The 23,110-nt window shown below is 37.1% G+C and overlaps 1 protein-coding gene and 1 long non-coding RNA gene across 37 annotated transcripts in view; one reads left to right on the top strand and one right to left on the bottom strand.

Moving 5' to 3' along the window:
- Positions 1 to 23,110, bottom strand: part of ADGRL3 (adhesion G protein-coupled receptor L3) — an 842,607-nt gene that overhangs the window by 188,816 nt on the left and 630,681 nt on the right. The window lies entirely within an intron of this gene.
- LOC121035127 (uncharacterized) overlaps positions 12,887 to 23,110 on the top strand; it is a 41,429-nt gene continuing 31,205 nt past the window's right edge. Inside the window, exon 1 of the long non-coding RNA XR_005792759.1 lies at positions 12,887 to 15,028. This is a non-coding gene — a long non-coding RNA (uncharacterized LOC121035127). The remainder of the gene's footprint in view (positions 15,029 to 23,110) is intronic.

Consider the following 23,110-nt stretch of genomic DNA (forward strand, 5'->3'; position numbering starts at 1 on the left):
CCAGAAATTATTCCTAAATTATTTTAGTTGTAATTAAGAGTGATCTCACCTCGTAATTTCTTTACAGAGGAAGTTAATTATTTAAAAAAATGTATGAATTTTACTAGCTAGTTCAAATTGGTCAGTTTATTTCATTTACCTGCATGTTCTTCAGGAAATTTCACTGTTGTTCCCACATATTCTCAACTGAATTGTTGTAAGGATTAAATACCATTGTAGATATGAGAATCTAGCATTTCAACTGACATGACTGCCCTGCATACAGTAGGCACTCAATAAATGTGAGATATAGGGTACCTGGGTGTCCCGGTTAAGTCGGTTAAACATCTGACTCTTGATTTAGGCTCAGGTCATGATCGAACAGTTAGTGAGTTTGAGCCCTGTGTTGGGCTCTGTGCTGACAGTGTGGAGCCTGCTTAGGATTCGGTCTCCCTCTCTCTCTCTCTGTCCCTCCCCACCCTCCTAAAAAATAAATAAATATTTTAAAAAATTAATGTGGGGGCACCTGCGTGGCTCAGTTGTTTAAAGCTTCTGACTTCAGCTAAGGTCATGATCTCACAGTTCCTGAGTTCGAGCCCTGTACTGGGCTCTTTTGCTAAAAGTGCAGATCCTAACTGGGATTCTCTCCCTTTCTCGCTCTCTCTTTCTCTCTGCCCCTCCCACCCTCTCTCTCTCTTTCTCAAAAATAAATAAACATTTAAAAAATAGTGAGATGCTATTATTTTTTTTCCTGGAAAATAATAATCACAATACCTACTACCTCTTAGTGTTATTATATAAATTAAAACGTGGGTCGTTTCCCTCCTGCCTTCCTTCCTTTCTTCCCTCCCTTCCTTGCTTCCCTTAATTCCTTCCTTGCTTTCCTTCCTTCCTTCCTTCCTTCCTTCCGTCCTTCCTTTCTCCTTCCCTCTCTCCCTCTCTTCTGTTCTTTTTTTCTTCTGAGACAGGAGAGCAACACAGAGATGCCCCAGTCATGAAGACAGTGTGCTGTGGCAGGAGGCAGAGGTGACTGAACTGGTGTGGACAAAAGCACAGGTGCCACAAACACACAAGATACAACATCCCTGTGCCTGATAGAGCAAGAAAATAGCTTGCTCCTATCACCAGCTGGGCTGAAGCTTCTGATTTGCTCTCTGCCCATTCCTCCTTCAGATCAAGTATCGTCTCAGTGAGGGCCTTTCTGGGCACATTCTCTAGAATTGCCACACACCTCTCTCTTCCTTGCTGGCATTTCCCTTTAGCTGTTATCATTACTTAACATGTTTTAGCTCTTATGTTTAAGATCAATTTTGAGTTCATTTTTGTGTATGGTAAGGTATGGGTCCAACTCCATTCATTGGCATATGGATATCCAATTGTGTTTGCACTATTTGTTGAGAAGACTACTATCCTTTTCCCATTGAATTGCTTCGTCCTTAAATTCTTGTGTCTGACTCATCATTCAAAGCAACTCAACTTCCATTCATGCTGTCAACAGTTATAGAATTGTGTGACTTTATTTTTTAAGTGTTTATTTATTTTTGAGAGAGAGAAAGAGGAGAGAGAGAAAGAGAGAGCATACACAGTTGTGCACAAGTAGGGGAGTGGCAGAGAGAGGGAAGGATAGAGGATCCAAAGCGGGCTTTGCACGGACAGCAGAGAGCCCCACACGGGGCTTGAACTCATGAGCTGGGAGATCATGACCTGAGCCAAAGTCAGTTATTCACTGGCTGAGACACCCATAGAATTGCGTAATTTTAAATCTCACATGAGTGCAAAGAGTTTCCCAAGAACAGGAAGTATGTTTTTGTTTGTTTGCCTTTCTTTCATTTTGAATCTCTCAGTGCCTGCTATATAATTGGCTCTTAGTAATGCTGGATAAGTTAAAGAAGGACATTTCGAATGCATCTCAAATTATTGGTAGTACTCTGATGATTAATGGTACCAGTGAAAGGATTTAAATTTAGGTTGCAAAGTTATGAAAGTGGGTTGAAGGGATACTTTCCAGTATCTTGAATGTCTTGCTAGGGACTTTAATTGCCAACTAAATTAGAAGTGAAAGATTCTGTGGAGGCTTAGGAAAAGAGAAGGAAGTTCTGTTTTAGGAAAATTAATTTTGCTACAAAATGTGGAATATAAGGGGAAAAAAGGAAGAAGAGGTAGAAAGAAGAGTATAAAGGTGATTATAATAAACAGTAGAGTTAAAAGAAAATAAGGTCACAACAGCACTAGTAATGGAAAAGATAGTGTACATTTTAAAATGCATTCCTATTATTAGTTTGTTATTGAAACAGAGATGTCAAATGCTGAATTGGAAATTCACAACCAGAGCTCAGAATAGGTTTGGGTTAGATGTGTAGATCTGGTAATTATCTATTCAAATGTGCTAGCAATACATGTGAGGACAGATGAAGTTAATGAGGAGAGAAGGAGGCAGGAAAAGAGAGAAATCTCTTGGTGTTTAAAAGAATCAGAACTGGAATTTAAGATTTCCTGAAGCCTAAAGGGAAAGAAAAGGATGGAAAATATGTGAAGAGCTAGAGAATCTTGATGAAAGTCTTAATCACTGAATTGCCTTCATATTTCTAGGACATTTGTAAATGGAAGACATATTTTATTCATTTGTAAACAAAAGCAAACACATTCCCTTGTCCCTGGGAACATATATGTCTCAATTCACATTTTTTTGTTATGTGTGCAAATCTAAAACATTAGCTAAGCTGAATTTTCTATAAGTAAATAGGATTAAAATAGGATATTATAAATTGTCAAGCTAGATAATAAACGATAACATACACAGAATGGAAAAAAAAAACCACAATACAATCCTTTCTCTTTATGGTGCCACTTAAGGAAATATATTACAAGAGAATTTTATGAAAGAAATCCATATATTTATACAAAGTGATGCATATTCCTACTGCATATTAGAGAAGAGATGAAAAAATGCAAACACGGTGTGAGAAAGTGGCCTCCTGATTATTGCCACTTTGAAAAGTGCAAAAGATATAGTGATAAATATATAACCTACACAGATATACCTAAGAGTTTATACAAAATCTAAGAAGAAAAAAAGAAAAAAAAAGTACAAGACCCAACAATACGTGCCTAATTATTATAAACATCTAAATACATGCTAAAAGGTATAGTTTACATTTCTGGATTGAATTATGTAGATATGGTAAGTAGTCAATGGAGAAAAAATCTCTGCTGTTCATATTATTCTCTATGGGCTATCTTATATTCTTTGATTTTATCCCAAACTCTTTCACTGGGAATTAAATACATGAGTATATTTATAGGTATGACTTTATATAGCAATGTTATCAAGAATATTACATTTGTCATACCAATACTGTAACTTATTTAAATCATGTGTATATCACTTATTACCCTAATATTGAATGAGAAAACTCTACAGCAACAACAATATCATTCTTACTTTTATATATTTAACTAACCTAAATAAAAGATTGTCCTTTTCTGTAAACCTGCATAATATGACACTTAGGAATTAAAAATAATGTACAATGGCAACATTTCAGTTAAGTGATATTTCCCCTAAATAAGAAAAGATATAAATTCACCTTTATCATGAAGGCAAAAATCCATTATCTCTCATCAAGTACTCCACATGTATTTAGTAAAACTCTAAGATAAAAGTTATTTAAGGAACTTCAAAAAAAATTAACAAGCAATACTGTTTTTTCTCACTAGAACAACTTCAAAGAGCAAACCCAAACTCTTTTCACATTTTATTATAAACATTGGACAAATTTAGCAGTTTAATGTGCTGCTTAAAAGACGCCATACCATGAATGCATGAATCAAGCTGCATTTTATAACACCTACTTTATTTATTTATTTATTTATTTATTTATTTATTTATTTTTTAATTTTTTTTTTTAACATTTATTTATTTTTGAGACAGAGAGAGAGCATGAACAGGGGAGGGTCAGAGAAAGAGGGAGACACAGAAGCCAAAGCAGGCTCCAGGCTCTGAGCTGTCAGCACAGAGCCCGATGCGGGGCTCAAACCCACAGACCGCGAGATCATGACCTGGGCCGAAGTCAGACGCTTCACCGACTGAGCCACCCAGGCGCCCCAAGCACCTCCTTTAAAGAATGTATACATTATTTGATGTTAGACGCCACTAGCTCCTCCTTAAAATCAACTTCATTTAAATTCATTTGTTTGGTAATGTTTTGGGGGAAAAAAATATGACAACCTTCTGGAAAGGCAATGTCAGTAACTATCAAAAACAACTACTTAGAGGGGTTCTTGGGTGGCTCAGACAGTTAAGTGACCCACTCTTGGTTTTGGCTCAGGTCATGATCTCACAGTTTCGTGGGTTTGAGCCCCGCGTCGGGCTCTGCACTGGTAGCACAGACTCTGCTTGGGATTCTCTCTCCCTCCCTCGTTCTCTGTCCCTCCCCAACTCGTACTCTCTCGAAATAAATAAATAAACTTAAAAAAAAAAAAAAAACTACCTTAGAAATATTGCAGGGAATCAAAATAAGGTCTGTCTGACTCCTAAGGTGGGTCTTCTCTACTTAACTGGGTGAAATTTGCTCCTTTCACCCCTTACTACCTTGCTAAGTTCCTGATCACATTTTACCTGCCTTAAAACCCTCTCACAGGCTTCCCTTCTCCACCTCCTGTCTCTCCACCCTTCACGATAGTCTTCCTCCTCTTTTCCTCTTAAGTTTAATTCCTTAACTTACTACTGGGTGTTAATATGAATATCTCAAAAAATATTTCCATTTAGATGCAGGTTTCTGTTTGGTTTAATCTAACCCGTAATAATGCAAATATTCCTTAGCATATCTGTTAAAGAAAACAGATATGGGCTAATATAATCCCTTTTCTGTTTTTTGTTTTTTTTTAACATTAAAAAAGACAGAATTTGAAGGCCAAGTGTTAAAGAATGTTCTGTGTTGTAACCAAGAGAAGCTGGCAACAGTCAGTATGATACTTACACCGTCTGTACATAATCTCTGCTGTGCCTATAGTTGACTCTCACAGTACAGCTAAATGCCTTAAGCTTCAAAAGAGCAGAGGAGTTTTTCTTTTATTTGGTTTTGTTATTTAACAAGCACTTGGGAGGACTTGTGACACTACCTTTAATCCCTAAAATAGAACTACACCAGAAGGGAGAAAATAATCTTCCCTCCAAGAAGGCTTGAGGGCATGCTCAGGGGAGATATGCAGTTTAGTTAATGCCAGAAAGGGGAGAGTCTTCAGTGAAAAGAGTTGAGTATAGGGAGTTCCTTAATTATGAAGCTTCCGAAGGCATAGTTGAAAGCTTGGAGACATTTTGAAATCTGAGTGTTTTCCTGACTCACTGTTGACAAGAAGAAGAGAATAGAGTAGCTTTGAGCCAATATCAATAGCATCTGACTTTCTCCTCACATGGAGAACATCCATGTTCAGTCACCAGCTCCAGAGAAGACCAATCTGATGTCATTAAAGACTGCAGACAATCCTAAGTAACGAACATGAAGAACATAACTACAGCAAGCATGGTGAGATACTCCACCATCAAGACTAACTTATTTGTTTTCCCTTTGATTAAACCTAATGAGAAAGGATTTATGGGAGCTCAGTATGTGTGCTCCAGAGTCTGGGGACAAAGAGGAGAAAGAAAGACCAGGATGCACAAGGAATTAGCTATAATTCTACTCTAAAGATGAAAACAAGGCTACATGAGTTTATCAGGGACCAAGAAGGGATGGGGGCTGTCCTTGAAGCACAAGGTGACTTTTTGGAGGTGAAAAGTGGTATCTAGATTCCCAGGGGCAAAAGGAGGAAATGTAAGTGGTCAACAGCTGAAAATCATTCATTTTCACATGAAGCACAGTCAAGTATTTTTCAATGGGGCCATTTGGCTGTCAAAAATCTGCCCAAGCCAGAGATTCATCTTTATGCATCTTCCTAAGAGAAAGCTATTTTGACAAGACTTTTCCTGTGCCTTAGCCCCTCTCCCCTTCTCCCCTCCCACACTTAACCATCTAGGCGCCAACAGGAGAGAAGTGGAAGCATTAAGTGAACAAAATGGAGAGAAAGCCTCTAAGCACCCATTTTGCATGGCAAGCATCCCACCTACATCACTGAGGAGAGGGGTAAGTTTTGAAGAAATTTTATTGCAAATGAAGTTCAGAAATTTTGCTACATATGGAACTATACATTGAAATTTTAAAATTGGATTGTTCTTAGAACTAAAAATTATGATCATGAAGCAAAGGTGGCTATAAGGGCAGGGGAAGCATATGGTAGAATTAGAATAAATGTGTTTTACGATTGGACTCAGAATCTTTATTTACTGTGCTGATTGCAGTCAGTTGATTATTTTGGTAGATTGAAATGCTGAACCACAGCCTTTCAGACATCCATGCTGTTTTAAAAATCTTGTCCCAGGTACTACCAACTCCAAGTTGATAGGAGGCAAAAGCCTAATAATATTTTGAAGCTACTATGACCTGATATTTAGGGGCTCTTTGTTGTTGTGTATTTGTGTTTTTTTAAGTAGCTCTGATTGTAGAATGGGGATAGGAGGCAATTGCTAACTTCTTTTAGTTACTAGACAACCAACATTTCTCAGATACTCTGGTCTAAAGAAAATAGACTATTAAAATAATCATTCATAATACCAATGATATGTCAAAAAGCAAATCAAAACAAAAACCACACCAAGAAATAACCATTATAAAAATAAATGTTGCTATTTATGCCTTGACCAACCTTCCTCTGTGTGAAAGTTATTTTAAATAGCTACAATATATTAGCAAATTTATTATTTATTTTCATTAGGGAAAAAAAGAGATTATCTCAAATATAGTCTAGGAGATCAGCAGGTCTCCATAGGGACAATGGCAATATTTAGAGATATTTTTGATTATAAGAACTGGGAGGGATGACATCCAGTGAATAGAGGCCAAGGATCTCCCACAATGTTCAAGACAGCCCATTAGAACAAAGAAATATCCCACCCCAGGTGTCAAAATGAAAAATAGGCATATGCCCAAAGTGTTGAGGTTGACAAAAGGGAGTTGAGAAGTAGGCCAGAGGGAGAAAAAAGGGGCATAATCTATCTTATTGGACTAATTTTTGCCATTAAATAAAATGTGGGTGTGTGTGTTGTTTCAGGGATACTTGACAAATTTACCTGTTAATCTGAAGTGGAAAAGTGTCAGATGAGTAAAAAATTATCCTACATTAGTATGATTAATAAAAACAAAGTCCTGCTTTGCTTTCTGTGTTGAATATTTGTTGACTTTGCTTCCTTCTTCTTGGGTAAGCACTCTATTTTGCTTTGGCAAACTGTCCATCCAGCCTATGTGCCTACAAACTTCTAAAATGCCACTGAAGATGCCCTCCCCTTCCCTGGACCAGAAGTGGGTCTGGTGAATCAAGCTAGACCCAAATAGATATACTGGGAATCTGCATCCTGGGTGAAGTGATATCAGGGTACGAAGGAGTTAAACTAAAGCCCTGAAGAAACAAATTCATTCAATTCTATTTTGTTTTGTTTTCCCTTGGATGGTTTCAAGTTTCTTACCTGAAATATTCATTTTGTTCTTAAGATAAAAAAAAATTTTTTCATAGTTTATGCCGAGTTTAAATCAAACTCATTCAGTGAGATATAGGTAAAATATTTAGCAAATTACATTTATATATAAGTAATATCTTCTATATTCCTTTAAAAAATATCTTTTCTATTCTAACCTAACAGCCTAAAAATAGGCTTATAATGCTTTCTGCATTATCATTTAGATATTTAGGCCATTCTGGATCAAAGTAGTAAACATGTGACAGTGTATGTCTGCTAAACAAAACCACAAAGTACAATTAAATGAAACAATAATAGTATATAAATACTATGTTTCTGATTATTGCATTTTAGTTAAACAGATTCACAATTTTATGTTTTTCCAACCTGCTCCTTTTATGTGTCTCTGTGACACTATTCACAGAAGCCTCTCAGTTCAGTAAATGTAACATTTTTTTTTTCAGTCAGCTCAATACAAGAGTCAAAAGAATCTTGTTTAAAGATTCCATTTTTTGCTCCAGTTTCTGCTGGTGACTTTAGCTTTATTTGGTGCCTCACCCGTATAAAGTTATTCTAACTGCAAATAAAAGGAAATAGAAGATCAAAATTCTGCCCTTCTAAAGCCAGAATTACTAGTTTCTGCACGTGTTTTAGGCAGTAAGTGATGGTCACAATAACATCTAAAAGCTTGGCTTTCTGGTGAATGAGCTTGATTTAACATAAGTATCTAATACTCTGGGGCTTTGAAAATGTTCAAATCAAATGTGAGATACAGAACCAAGATTTTAACGTTGGACATGCCAATATTTACTGAGACTCAAGAAAGGCCTTTTGCACTGAAGAGAAAACTAGTTAGCTTGCCTTCTTGCTCTGATAGCTTGAATTTAGTGGGGAAATTGTTATTGGATTAGAGAAGTTATCTGTCTAGATCAATTTCCAATATCACTTGCCAATTTACTGATAAATTAGAATACATGACAATCATTCATGAGTAAATTTATTTGAAATGGATTTTTTTTAAAGTTTTTACACTGAAGACTTTAATTCAGTAACTGAACTTGTTTTTAATGTTTATGTATTTATTTTGAGAGAGAGAGAGTGTGTGTGTGTGTGCATCTGGAGGGGCAGAGAGAGAGACAGAGAAAGAGAGAGGGATAGAGAGAATCCCAAGCAGGTTCCCTGCTCAGCACAGAGCCCAACTCAGAGTTTGATCTCATGACCATGAGATCATGACCTCGGCAGAAGTCAAGAGTCAGACGCTTAACTGACTGAGCCACCCAGCCACCCCTCAGTAACTGAATTTTCAAGGAGGAGATACGTAGATACAGCTCCTTCCTGTACCAGCTAAGTGTTCACCATCTTTCACTTAAATATATTGATACTATTTTCAAGGTTTTGATGAGAGCCTAACTACTAGTCATATACAATGTACTTTATAATAAATTTTGTCAACACAACAACACTTTCCTTGCAGAGCTAAGCGTTCAGAATAATCAATGCTGACCAAAGCTTCACATGGATAACTGCATTTCATTGCAAACACCTGTTAGAGTGTAATTAAAATAATTTATAGGTAAAAATCAGTCTTTTCTACAACTATGCCACATAAAAACAGATGTTTATGAAGTGATGCTTGTATGTTTTCATTTGTTTAAACTGTGTCCTCATGCTGGCAGTGAGGTTTTGTGTCTTTATTGAAAATAATGAATTACTGCCCTGAAGTTAACAAAATATCTTAATTCCTCCTACAACTAATGTGATATATTTGTAAGACTTGGGTTAAATAATGCTTGAAAATAAAGTAATTACATGTGTACGTAAGTGTGTGCTTGTGTGTGAACTGCTATCAACATAAAATATCCACTTTACCTCGCTTGCCTAAAAGATGTCTATGCCACTATATCCCCAATCTACTGAGACAGGATAATTTTGGTGACGAAACCTAGGAAGCCGAATTCAGGGTGATTTAAAACCTCCTCCCACCTCCTACTCATCCTGGGATGAGTAACGCTACCCCAGTACTTGTGTTGGAGCAAACTTTCTCAAACTTCAGCAAACACAAGAATTGCCTAGAGAGCTGTCTAAACACAGCGTCCTGGGTCACCTCCCAGTGCTTCTGATTTAGTCAGTCTGGGATATAGTATGTGAATTTGCAGTTCTAACAGGCTCCGAGGGGAGGCTGATGCTACTGGTCCAGGGACCGTACTCTGGATTGCGCTGGCTGTGAAGAACAAGAGGATCAGTACATGCAAAGACTTGGAGCAGTGGTTTCCCCGGGGTAGTGTTGGCAGTGGGGCTGCACGTAACACCAAGGCCATGTGTGAGCAGACAAGAGTAGGCTTTGCTCTCACCCAGGGCCAGATTACTCAGTATCTTATCATCATAGGCCGGTCTCCTCTTTTAACCCACATTTGACAATGCCAACAAACAACTCTAGTAAAAAGTGGGTCAGGCTAGCTGAAACAAGCCAATGCCATTGGTTGGCTGATCCAGACCCTGGCTTGACATAGTTACGGCTCTACTCCATAGTTTCCATCTTTGGTGCAGACGTATTTTGAGCAACAATATCTTCCTCCCAAGCTCTTTTGAATGTGATCTTGCCACAGAGAAATCAAACTGTCCTGGTTTTCTGGGACTTTCCTTTTTTAAAACTGAAAGAATTATGTCATGGTAACTCCTTCTCAGACCTGGGGAAACGTAGAGGGTTGGCCACTTCCTTGCCATTTCCCCATCAAAAAAAGAGTTTAATTCACCTTCCTTGAGTCTCAGCTATCTGTCCCTAATAACTGCCTTGCACCAAGAAAATGTTCCTGAAGTGATTTTATATGACTTGCAGGTCAAGGTCAGAAAAGCTTATGAGGTTTCTACCGTTCTTTTGGGACACGTGTTGAGTGCCTTAATTGGGACACTTTCTTTCAGAAAGCAAAACCCATGCTGAGAGAAGTCACTTCCACATGGAAACACCATATGTAGATGGATGCTCCAATTGTCAGCTTCCAATAGTGTGTTTGGCCTTCAAGTAAGAAGCCCCAGCAGTAGCCATGTGAATGGAGAAGTTTCTAGATTATTCCACCTCAGTCATTCAAGTCACTTCTACTGTTCAGGTCTTCTCAGCTGGGACCACAAATATCATGGGGCAAAAGCAAATCAACTCGACCATGCTCTGGGTGAAGTGCTGACCTCAGAATTCATGGGCAGAATAAAATGAAAGCTTATGCTACTCTATTTGGGGTGGTCTGTTATGCACCAATAAGTAACCACAATCCCATCTACTCAAAAAGGTAGCGTCCTTGTTTCTGTTTAGACTTGGTTCTGTGAAGACTTTGCTCAAGCATGCTGCTTCGCTATTGCATTTAATCTTCCCACCCTTTGAAGCTTTGATTTAATGGAATCCAGCACTCTACTCTATCAGAATACTTCTCTAAACATTAAAAGCACTGGCTATTCACTAGGCATTACCCTAAATCAATAACCTATACTATTTTATGTGCTCTTCCCAACACCCTGTGATGCTATTATCCCCATTTCACACTCAAGGGGACATCTTCTTGGCACTGGATTCTGAATTCAAATATGTGCTTCATTCCCAAATCTTTGCTTTTAACAATCATCTTTCCCCAGTCCTTACCTGGTAATCCTGAAACCGGTTTTCTTAACTGGACTTATTTTTTTGAATATTTATTTTTGAGAGAGAGAGTGCACAGGGGAGGGACAGAGAGCAAGGGGTACAGAAGATCTGAAGCAGGCTCTGTGCTGACAGTGGACAGCTCAATGTGGGGCTCAATATCATGAACTGTGAGGTCATGACCTGAACTGAGCCACCCAGGCACTCCTGGACCTGTGTTTTTTTGAAAAAAAAAACAGGACATAACTGGGGTGCCTGGGAGGCTCAGTCAGTTGTGTGTCTGACTTCAGCTCAGGTCATGATCTCACGGTTCGTGGGTTTGAGCCCCCGCGCCGGGCTCTGTGCTGGCAGCTCAGAGCCTGGATCCTGCTTTGCATTCTCTGATTCCCTCTCTCTCTGCTCCTCCCCTGTTCACAGAGTCTCTCTCTCAAAAATAAATAAAGATTTTTTAAAAATTAAAAAAAAAAGCAAGAGCACATAACTGCCTTTCTATACCTCTCCTATTCCAAAATTGTGTCTGCTGGCACAAAGCAGCACCCTCCCTACATGCTCACTACACTAGGAAATAGATTTTAATATTTTATATGTAGACATGCTGTCCAATTCGATACAATGTGATGAGTGATTTAACAGAGTAATATTTGGCAGCTTGGCTCAGGGAAGAAAGCAAAGAACTAAGGATTAGACCAAATATAGTTCTTATCTTGGCTCTATCGCTTTCTATTGCTATGTAAGTTACTTTCCACTTGCTGACACTTAGTTTTCTTACTTGTAATAGAAGGATGATGATGATGGTGATAGTGATGATAACAACTACCTTGTAATATTGCGATGCTCACTAAACGAGAAAATATAAAGTTCCCAAAAGAGTAGTTGCCATATAACAGGCACTCTCCTGGCGGCTATTAATAACATGAAGGAGCTCTGAGAGACGATTGCCCTGCAGTGGAGCATTTCAGTGGCAACTCTGAGCGTAGCACCCAGGGGAGGTTCCGCAGATGGAGTGGAGCGGATGAGAAGATTGGCATGATGCTGGCATCAACAAAGGGGCCCAGGTATTGGCATCAGCGCACTGTGTCAATGCCAGCATCGTAAAAGTCTCTGCTCCACCCAGATTCAGAGAGATAAAAAGATTAGCTGGCAGCTGCTGTTATCCTATCTCTGCCTGTGGGCAAATTTGTTCGTTTTCTGATCAGTAACACAAATAATTCCACATTTCATCCCAACCCTGATAATATGATTTTGGACAATGCGAGGAAGTAAAAGGGCTTAAGTTTATCTCCATATTGTTATGGAAAAAGACAAAAGAAAGGAGAGAATGGGTTAGTTGTCCCACCGCAGACAGGGAGAAGGAATACAGAAGTGCATGTACACACACACACACACACAATACACAGCATCCCAAAACACATCACACACACGTACACACACATCATAACAACACACACACACATGCACAAATACCACAACATACCCAGCACACCCACCACACCCCCTATACCCCACGACTGTGTTTCTTAACTTTAAGCTGCATGGTTAGAAGGCCCCTAGGGAGCAGTCAGAGAAAAGACAAATACCACATGATTTCACTCATATGTGGAATTTAAGAAACAAAACAGATGAACATAGGGAAAGGGAAGCAAAAAATAAGATAAAAACAGAGAGGGAGGCAATCCATAAGAGACTCTTTTTTATTATTTATTATTTTTTTAACTTAAATCCAAGTGAGTTAGTTAACATATAGTATAATAATGATTTCAGAGTAGAATTTAGTGATTCGTCACTTACATATAACACCCAGTGCTCATCCCAAGTGCCCTCTTTAATGTCCCTCGCCCCTTTAGCCCCTCCTCCTGACCCAACACCCCACCGGCAACCCTCAGTTTGTTGTCTGTATTTAAGAGGCTCTTATGGTTTGTCTCCCTCTCTGTTTTTATATTATTTTTCCTTCCCTTCCCTTACGTTCATCTGTTTTATATCTTCAATTCCACATATGAGTGAAGTCATATGATGTCTGTCTTTCTCTGACCGACTGATTTTAAAATGCAGCATTGATATTTGATATGCATTGTTTCATGATATTTGCAATTTACATTATAAAATCCTTCTGTATCAAAAAAAAAAAAAAAAAAAAAACAACAGCGCCCAACTTCAGGTGTTAAACAATTCTAAATAAGGCATCACAATCTAACCATCCATGCCATAGACGTTTTTTAAATACCTCTATTGCAGGTGGCGCATTAAGCACTGAAAAATACGCAAAAGGGTGAGGCAAGAAATGCTGATGGAATAGTAAATATTTTATATAGTTAATATATTTATAAAATAATTATGGGATTATCCATTACAAAACAGGATTTGTTTTACTTCCCAAATCTCTTTTATTGACTCATCTCTTAAATTCTGGTGGTTCCTTAGCCATGTCTCAGCCATACTCTTTCCTCCATCAGTTCCTAGGTGAGCTGGTATTCACAACCATCACTTGAGATGTTTCCTTCTATGCTGATAACAAAACCATTCCTATCCCTACAAACACATTTCTTTGTAGGTCAGGGGTCAGCCAATTAAGGACCTTGGGTCAAATCTGTCCACTGGCTGTTTTTGTACAGTCTGTAAATAATTTTCCCATTTTTTAATAGTTGGAAAAAAATAGTATTTCAAGACCTGTGAAAACAATATAAAATTTAGATTTTAGCATTCATAAAGTTATAGTAGAATGCAGCCACACTCCTCTGTTTACATATTTCCATTGCTGCTTCCCACCTATTAAAACAGCACTCAGTAGCTGTGACAGAGACCTTATACAGACTTTAATGATGAAAATATTTAACACCTGCTTCTTTATAGTAGAAGTTTGCCCAGCAGCTCTAGATCATTTTATTTACTGCCCTTTGGGTATGGTACCTCTGCATCCCATAGATAGCTCAAACTCACTATGTTAAAACTGAATTATCTTTCCTCACAAGTCAAAGTCTGTCCCTTTCAATAATGAAGTCATTTGAGACATCTTTACTCTTAGCACTTATCATGGATCAAGTTCCAAGAGATTCTGCCTCATTGAAGTTTCTTGCATTTATCTTCCTCTCTATCATTATTGCTAAAGCCTTAATTCAGACCTCTCACATGGGCTATTAAAAGTCATTCAACACTTTCTCAGTTGTCTACCATCTCATCTCCCTCTAAAGTTGTTCTCAACTTCCTATCCCATCACACTTAAGGGTTGTTGTAACAATACTCTGAGGTGTATTATTTCATCACAGTGGAGGAAATTAGTAGTGTTTGGGTGGAAGTGAGATAAAATATAGTTCCAAGACACTCCAATAGGCAAGGCACCCTCATTGTCCTTGATGAACAGCTGCTAGAATGACTTGATCACATTATTACCTTATTTAAAACTCTAGCTAGGCTTATAAGCTCCATTATAACTGGAGTATGCATGCATTTCCAGGATCTTCTTTTCTAGAACCTTTCTCTTATACAAATTCTGCTTCCAGAATGACTGAGGAATTCTCAAACACTAACGTTGCCTAAGTGTGACCTACTGCTTCTGGATTATGTCTATGCCTCTGGTTTCCCAGATCTATTGGCATGGTGAAATATACCGACGCATTGGGACCATCCCTTCTGCAAAGGCTTTTCAGCTATCCCTGATCTCTAGAATTGAGGACTCCTTCAATGCTCTCAATGCACCCAGACAACTAACTTACTTAATTGCTCTTATTGACCATATGCTCATTGTCCTTTACTACATTATAACCTCCTTGGCATTAGGGACTAAGTTTGTATCCCAAGACATAGCAATTAGTAGGCATTAGAGAAATGTTGGCTGAAAAAATGAAGGGAACTGCATCTAGCACCTTTCAGATGACAATTCGGTAAGTATTCTTTTTTTCATTGATAGCTCATAATCCTCACAGAGCTACCTCAGATTACTTAAAATGGATTATTAAGTCCCAATGTGGGCCATTTGTCTATGTTATTGGTAACAAGTTGCTGATATGTAAATCTGTCATGGTATTTTCAATAGTCCCAGGAAATTTCTTGAAAGTAAAAAATAATCTTTATTAATATTCCCTATTGCTATTTCTACATTCTTTATTGATAGTTCACTCACTAAACAAGGTCTTTTATATCAGAACTCTTATCTGTTGAAAGCAAGCAAATACCATACACTTTTCAGTTTTTTTTTCTTCTGGATTTGAATGCTTCCGGAAAGTATTGAATCATACAAAAACTTAGTCAATTCTAGAAATGTGAAACTTTGGTCCTGTAATTTTACTTATTTTCTCTTTAATTACCTTTTTATTATACAATAAAGAGAACCAGGTTTTTGCACCGGATTCCTATATACGTAGCACCCAGTTTCCCCTATTTTTAACGTCTTACACCACAATTGTAAACTCGTCACAAGCAGTAACGCATACAAACTGAAGATGTTCAGTAGATTATGCTATCAGTAGTATACAAGTATTCAACAATTCTGTTGTACCCCTGAAAGTCATATGATGTTATATGTCAACTATGCTTTAAAAACTCCCACCAGTATTAATAAATTATTATTAAATATAAACTCCATAGTTCATTTGAATTTCATTAGTTTTTCTCTAATGTCTTTTTTCTGTTCTAGGATCCCATCCAGGAAATCACATTACATTACTTGTCATATCTCTGTAGCTTCTTCTGGACTGTGACACTTTTCCACCCTTTCCTTGTTCTTACAGATGTTAACAATGATCAGTGCTAACATCATCATTGATAATTACATCATATCAAGTGTCTATACTATTAACATGTTTTATCAATGATGGTGTTAGCTTTGATCATCTGAGTGAGGTAGTGTTACCCAAGTTTCTCCCCTTTAAACTTACTTCCTGTTTGTTGTTGTTGTTTTTCTTTCATATTGTATTTTTTGGTAGCAAGTTATTAGGTGTGACTCACACTAAAACTGTGACAATCAAGCTCCATCTCATTGAGGAGGGAGTATCTACGTAAATTGGAATTTGGAATTCTTTTCCACAGGAGATTTGTTTCTCCTGTCCATTTCTTTATTTATTCAGTGGTTCACTTGTATCAGTATGGACTCATAGATATTTATTTTATACTCTGTGATGTAATCCAATGCTATGTTATTTAATCTGTTGCACAAATTGTTTCCGTTTTGGCTATGAAAACTGTTTTGGGTTGGTTGCTTTCTTCTCTTTGGCATATTCCCATCATTTTATTTGTTGAGCACTTCCTTACTCTCTAGTACTACAAGATTCTCCAGGCTCATTTTCATATTTTCTGCCCAGCCCCAGACTCAGACATTTTTCCAAGGAGCCTAGTTCCCCCTTTTTTTTAAATATGAAATTTATTGTCAAATTGGTTTCCATACAACACCCATCCTAGTTCCTTTTATTGGAGAATTCTGTTAGAAACCAAGACGTGGGTGCTGGATGGTTTCTTTTATTTTTTACTTTGACTTCAATTTTGTGAGGAAGGTATGGACCAGTAAAATCTCTGGATGTCCTCCATTACAAAGCAATCACTCCTTCTAATGAATATGAATACAATATTCACATGCATACATACTTCTACAAATAGAGGCAATAAATTCCCAGATATAATGGCTTAAATATGCAAAGATAGAAGATTTCTTAGAAAATATACCAAACCATATCTGAAAATGATAATTATAATGCATCAACACCCATCACTACCCAAAAAGTTAGATATATTTTCAATGTCAAGCAATAGATCTACTAAATACAGGCCTCAGAAGGGTCTATAAATAAAAACAACTGTGTTCATTATAGGTCATACTTCTCACATCTGGCTCTTTCTTGTTGAGTTTTACAAACGAACCTATCCCTTGAGACTATGATTGAGGATACTGGAAAATAAGAATAAATCTCAAATACATATAAATATCAGTGTAGGAACGCAAATCATGTAAAGAGAAACTGCTTCAGTAGGTGGGTCAGAGGCAGAGGACAAAACGTGCTTCTGTAGTGTCTGTAGGAGAAAAATGCATTTTAACATAATTAAAGTAATGATAATACTTTATAGACAGAGAGTGTATTTAAATTCTTCCAAGTATTTTCATAGTCATTATGCTGAAGCCAAAACTGAAATTGTGTAGTAAAATATAAGAAAATTAGCAAATGACCGGGCAGTAGTTCAGTCTGGTTTATTGCTTTTGTTTGCTTCACACTGTGAAAGCTTACTGATGGTTTGGGAGATAAAAATAGAGTAATAATATTCCACTCTCCTCAGAAATCAAATGGTGGCATGAAAAAAAAAATTGGTCTTGTCCTCAGTAACTGGCACAGAGCTCTGAAAACCCTTGGAATTTTTCAAGCGGATAGAGTGTCTTTTATTATGCATTAAAAATCTTTCTAGCATACCTGAGTTTGTGCTAATGAGGTTACTCAGGGTGGATACCCAAGATAGCTTCAGGAGGAAGCTGGTTAACAGAAAGACCGAATACATGATTAGAGTGGATGTTTTAGTCTCATCCACCAACCTCCTGGGAGGGGAGCAGGGTCTGGAAACTGGGTTGTAAAAACTCTTGAACAACAGGATTCGAGAGCTTCTGGGTTAGTAAACACAGTGATATGCCAGGAGAGTTGTACACTCAGAGAGGGAGGAACCCCACCCCCTCCCCATACACTGCCTTATAAAATACTTCCATTTGGCTGTTCTAGAGGTGTGCCCTTATATTAAAGCTGTGGTCATAACTGGAGAATTTTCTTGAGTTCAAAGCTCTATGAGCTTCGTTTTACCTAATTACTGAAACTGAACTTGTAGTCAGCTGGGCAGAAGTAGCCTGGGCACCCACTTGTGCCTGGCGTCAGAGGCATGGACAGTTTGCATGGCCTGAGTCTCAAACCTGCGTGGTCTGCTCTTATTCTGGGAGTTAGTATCAGAACTGAATTGAATTGTTGTAAACCCAGTTAGTATCAGAAAACACCACATACAAACAATATGGAAACAGACCTTAAATAAATGACAATATTTATTAAGGATACAGCATTCAGTCCCATTAAGTTCCATTAAGACTTTCTTTTTTTAGTGCCTTCAATTCAGTAATAAGAAAAACAAAAACAAACCAAAGAACTACGAACTATTGTTATTATTTTGAAATTACAACTGAGAACTTTTTTTTAACATAGTATTAGGCACTGGTAGCATTCTTTTTAGTCAAAAGAAGGAAGTAGCAAACTGAGAGAGAACACTAGGGATACTTTTTTTCACAGAAATTAAAAAGGAAAAAGCACAATCATGGGATATGGATCGTTAGCCACTTAGGAGATTGGGCAGTTATGATGCAGTTATGATGCTACAAAAACTTTAAACTTTAAATGGAATGTTAAAATACTGCATGCTTCCAAACTCTGAGAATTTGAAGGAGGCCATTTTATAAATAAATATAAAAGCAGGGAGTAAATCCTAAGGAAGCTCTTGAAAAGACCGCATAGCTAACTGCCTAGAACAGTGGTTCCCAAATGCCAGCTCAGGAACACATACCAATCCATTTCAATTTTTATCAGAACTCAAAACAACATCCTTATTCTGAGATTGTGACCTTTATTCTCCCCTTCCCCAGTAAGAAAAGGTCCAGTACAGGTTCTAATATATTCTTTATATACACACACACACACACACACACACACACGTATATATAACACGTGTGTGTGTGTATATATATATATACACATATATACAAATATATACATATGTAAATATATATACATACATACGTACATATATATACACTTGCATACTTATATATACATACTTACATATATAAGAATATATATAATTATTATCCTTACTTGGCAAAAGTAAAAACTGGTCAATCTTGTGTTTCTTATCCCTTTTTTGTGTATACATATATTTACTTGGTTAAGTTTTATGGGTACAAGAAGTCTCCTTTAGGGACTTTAGGGCCTGTAATTGATAGCATTATTTGGGTGAGTTGTGCCAAGCATAGTAACAGATTAAGAAACAAGGCTGGAGCACAGAGTTGGATTTAAAACAATCCGCAGTGCATTTCTTAAAGTTACTTAAGAACAGGCAAAAGTCTGTGAGGACTGTTGGTGGCTGTGGTCATCACTGACTGTAGAAAAGGGGTTATTACCACAAGAAGGTGCAATCTTGACTTAGACCATTTTCCTAAGGGGAAAAGTGCGAGGGTGATTAAGAGGATGTTTGTTCCAAGCTTGCATTAAAAATCACTGCCATTCTAGGGGCGCCTGGGTGGCGCAGTCGGTTAAGCGTCCGACTTCAGCCAGGTCACGATCTCGCGGTCCGTCAGTTCGAGCCCCGCGTCAGGCTCTGGGCTGATGGCTCAGAGCCTGGAGACTGTTTCCGATTCTGTGACTCCCTCTCTCTCTGCCCCTCCCCCGTTCATGCTCTGTCTCTCTCTGTCCCAAAAATAAATAAAAGTTGAAAAAAAAAAATCACTGCCATTCTAGTGAGAGACATTAACTCATTGTTCAGTAGATATTAGACTGCACATGTATTACGTCTATGTTAGTTCGGTCTGGTTTATTGCTTTTGTTTGCTTCACTCATTTTGTGAAAACCACTTGAGGGCATTAATGCTTGTTAAATAAATATTGAAAACTTTAAGGCAAGGGATTTCCATAAATTCACTTATTAGCTTTGCAATTTGGGACAAGTTATATTCTCTGGGCTTCAGTTATGCTTTCCCTGCAAAACGGAGACAAATAGTGCCTACTGAATAAAGTTGCTCTAACAATGTAAAAAAAGGGTACTTAAAAAAAAGTGCACACAGTGCTACCTGGCACATGCCCCATAGTTAATAAATATTAGTAACATGAGTCGGCAATAGCAGTAGTAGTGTTAGGGTCAGGATCAGAGGAATAAATGGGCTTTGATTATAAAAAAAATTCCTAAAATGTTTGTTAACAAAGCAAATTCTCTTTCACCATCACAAACCTAAAGAATCAGAACCTCTGAGATGGGTACTGGAATCTCCATACCAGATAATTCTTACGCATATTAAAATGTGAAAACCATCTTAAATAGATACTGGTTTACATTTATTCTACAGGTTTTTATTTCTTTTAAAAACATATTAATTGCTTGAGGCAATCAGTGAGAACCAGAGTATTAAATTTTGCCCCCAAGAGTCCAGACTATAGATATTGTGCTAACCAAGGAGCGCAGAGAAGGATAAGGTGCAGATGGGGACACACTTCTAGGGCACAAAAGAAGTTTCTTCAATAGCCAATAGCTGGTGATGATCAAAAGAAGGGAGTTAAATGCATTTTTAAAAAGCAGGAAGTTGAATTCTAAAACTGGATTCTTTTGTGGAAAAATATACCTTCCCAGCAGTTCCAAACATTTTGAGACTTGATTCAAAGATTTTCCATATTTAATTGTACACATTCTAACTAAATGTACTAAGCAGACTAAATAAACTATGACATCTGTACTCCAAAAACAGGTTTTTTATGATACTAAACGATGCATCAATGTAATATCTATGCTAACTAGGCAGAGTTTAGAAAGACAAACTTCCAGTTTTTTAATCTTAAAAAAAAAATCTGTTCTAACAAGGAAATGAAAACAATAATATGACCACCCTCAAATTTGTTATTTTTCATCCTGGAAGCTTCCCAACATGTAAACTTTAAGACCTAAACTTTAAATTGTTTCAGAAAAACTTAAACACTAACAATATATATTTTAACTATGACCTTTTTTTCTCCATAAACACATACATAACTACATAATCAGTTCTGGACGAACTGAAAGTTATGCTGATCTTTTTTTTTAGGTGTATGGCAAAACAAGTCTTCACTATGTTGTATGGTGACAATGTCATTTAGATCTAAAAGGTAAATCTATTGCATCCATTATTTTCTACCCAAAACACATAAATTGTTTCACATATCATTGAAGAAGTTGATTCTATATAATATCTCAAAAAGGAAAACAATCTTCAAAATATAATTTCAGGGAATACCAGTTTAGAGTGATATCCTTTTTTCCCCCCTAAGTTTATTTATTTTGAGAGAAAGAGAGTGCACGTGAGTGGGGGAGGGGCAGAGAGAGAGAATCCCAAACAGGCTCTGTTCTGTCAACGCAGAGTCCAACATGGGGCTGGATCCCACAAACCATGAGATCATGACCTGAGCAGAAATGCACAGTTGGACACTGACCGACTGAGCCACCCAGGTGCCCCATAGTGATATTCTTAACAAAATCTCTACCAGAGTTACTCTGTATAACTGTCCCCTACAAATGACACTCAAATGCGTGAAACCAAGAACCTTAATTTGTTATTCACACTATAGGTACTTAATAAATGCTCCTGAAATGAATACATATCTCTTTCTGAGCTATACATACCTACTCACTTAAGTGACTACTAAGGATTTTCATAATTTTTCTGCATAATATGAGTTTTATATAAATCACTGTATTTAAAAATAAATAAAACTTGGATATTAAAACAATATATGTGATAAAAATAGTAGATACACAAGATAGAATTACATCTTTTAGAGTAATAGATATGAACTATTTAATTCAAATTTCCTTTTTTACGCTGAATGATTAAAAATGCCATTGACTCACTTTTTAGTTCACTTTCATTATTAAGAAATGTGGTTTGTTTGTTTTTTTTTTTTTTTTTTCCAGTAAGGTAATGCCTTGGGGGAGATGATTCCATTTGGGGATAGAATTTCCTTTTTAAGTGTTTGTTTATTTATTTATTTATTTATTTATTTATTTAGAGAATGCATGCATAAGCAGGGGGAGGGACAGAGACAGAGGAGAGATTCCCAAGCAGTCTCTGAGGTGTAGGCACAGAGCCAGATGCTGGGACTCAATCCCAGGAATGAACCCTGAGATCATGACCTGAGCAGAAACCAAGAGTCTGTTGTTTAACTGACTGAACCACCCAGGTGCCCGAGGACAGAATTTTCAGTAGTAGTATATCTTCATAGTAAGTGATTTATAAATTTGCTTAATCTAAAGTTATTTTTTTGTCTTTTCCCCTTTGTTGCACTATATTTTTCACTTAATTACAATCTTTTGTGACATGGAAGATATTTAATGCTGCTATAAAGAAGTCACAGACCTAACCCAAATAGATTATCCACTTTAAGGGTAAAATGCTGAGGGAAAACAAACAAACAAACAAACAAAACGTGTCTAGAGAGATTCCAGAGAACCAGTGCTGTTATGCTGACATTTTATCTGTCGTTAGCAATATGCTTTTTTCTGTCACAGTCTGAAAATCTTTGGCCTAGAACAAAATTAGGCAAAGGATCTAAAATGGATGCGGAGTATTTAGTTAGTTAGTCAAGTTAACTTTGTCATCTCACTAAGGATGGTACGAGAAGCTAAAGTCATAGCAGAACCCATTCTAGTGTTTTTATTTCACTGCTGATAAGTTTGTGTTAAATGGAATAATAGCATTTAAAACTAGAACAAGAAATTTGATTACTTAATTCTTCTAGGATTTAGTGTCTATACATATAAAATGGAAGAAAAAATAGCTCAGAACTATTATGAGTATAAAAGGAGAAACAAACACTAGGTGCTTAGCAGAATGCATAAGGCCCATGGTGTGTCCTCAACAAATATTAGCGAATGTGAACTGACCATCACAATGTTCTGAATTAAGGAGTTCCTCTGCTCACCATTTTCATCCAGACCTGTATCAGATGACAGTACATATCTATCAGGAGTTCAGATTCTGATGTCCACAAAAGGAGAAAGTAGGAAAATACAATAATGCTGAAAATCTGCCTGAATATGCTATATTATGCCATACAACTCAAGTGGATATTTTTAAGTCAGTCTGCTTTGCAAAAGCATTGTTTACATGTAATGTGTTTATACTTAAAATACCCAAGGCAATGTTTACTGGAATATGAAAATATTTTAAGCAGTCCTCAAATTAAGAATAAACTAAATGTGTTTAGTTATGTTGAT

The sequence above is a fragment of the Herpailurus yagouaroundi genome, unplaced genomic scaffold (assembly GCF_014898765.1).
Source record: "Herpailurus yagouaroundi ecotype Mexico unplaced genomic scaffold, PumYag 28, whole genome shotgun sequence".
Taxonomy (NCBI): Eukaryota; Metazoa; Chordata; class Mammalia; order Carnivora; family Felidae; genus Herpailurus; species Herpailurus yagouaroundi.